Raw genomic sequence first — 761 nt, 5'->3', positions numbered from 1 at the left:
ATGTAGGTGACGGTAAGTCCTTTGAACCATGTAAGCGCATGATATTTTGCAGCCGGAAAGTAAGTTTCATCGGGACAGAGTAGGGTCTGAGGGTCAATCATATCAGGTGTGACCCGGAGGTAACAAGCCAATATCTTCTGTGTTAGTCGCCAAACTCCGGACGATGATGCGCAAGTAAAACGATGTTCATCGGTATCCAAAAGGTGACAATCTATCTGAGCCACCGCGGGCACAGAGGATAGTGCGTCTGCAGGGACTTATCCCTTGCACGCCCCCCGTGAGATCCACATTCCCAACATGTCCACAACACTACATCTATTAGGCGCACTACGAATGTAGTGTTGTGGACATGTTGGGAATGTGGATCTCACGGGGGGCGTGCAAGGGATAAGTCCCTGCAGACGCACTATCCTCTGTGCCCGCGGTGGCTCAGATGGATAGAGCGTCTGCCATGTAAGCAGGAGATCCCGGGTTCGAGTCCCGGTCGGGGCACACATTTTCAACATGTCGCCAATGAAGTGTATCAACGCCTGCTTGCAGCTAGGGTGTCAATTTAATTATCATTTCAGTGCTCACGTAGTTCATTGCTGTCGTGATCGATTACCACCACAGATTCCATGGAAGCCCAATTCAATGAACCCCGTAGCACAATTCTGCCCTCGCCAGCCTGCACGTACGGCGCGGTGCTAGTTTCGTGCAGCCATTCGCCTGGATGACGACATTTAGGATCAAACCACTAACCTGGTGTAACAAGAAATGCG

At 51.1% G+C, this 761-nt stretch overlaps 1 non-coding gene across 1 annotated transcript; it reads left to right on the top strand.

The window, feature by feature from the left end:
* Positions 1-417: 417 nt before the first annotated feature.
* Trnat-ugu (transfer RNA threonine (anticodon UGU)) lies at positions 418-492 on the top strand. Its single transcript has one exon. It is a non-coding gene; the product is annotated as a tRNA-Thr (tRNA).
* Positions 493-761: the final 269 nt, after the last annotated feature.

Source organism: Schistocerca cancellata, chromosome 2, assembly GCF_023864275.1.
Source record: "Schistocerca cancellata isolate TAMUIC-IGC-003103 chromosome 2, iqSchCanc2.1, whole genome shotgun sequence".
In the NCBI taxonomy this organism is placed as follows: Eukaryota; Metazoa; Arthropoda; class Insecta; order Orthoptera; family Acrididae; genus Schistocerca; species Schistocerca cancellata.
The sequence above is the reverse complement of the archived record's forward strand: the minus strand, read 5'-3'. Positions and strand labels throughout refer to the sequence as shown.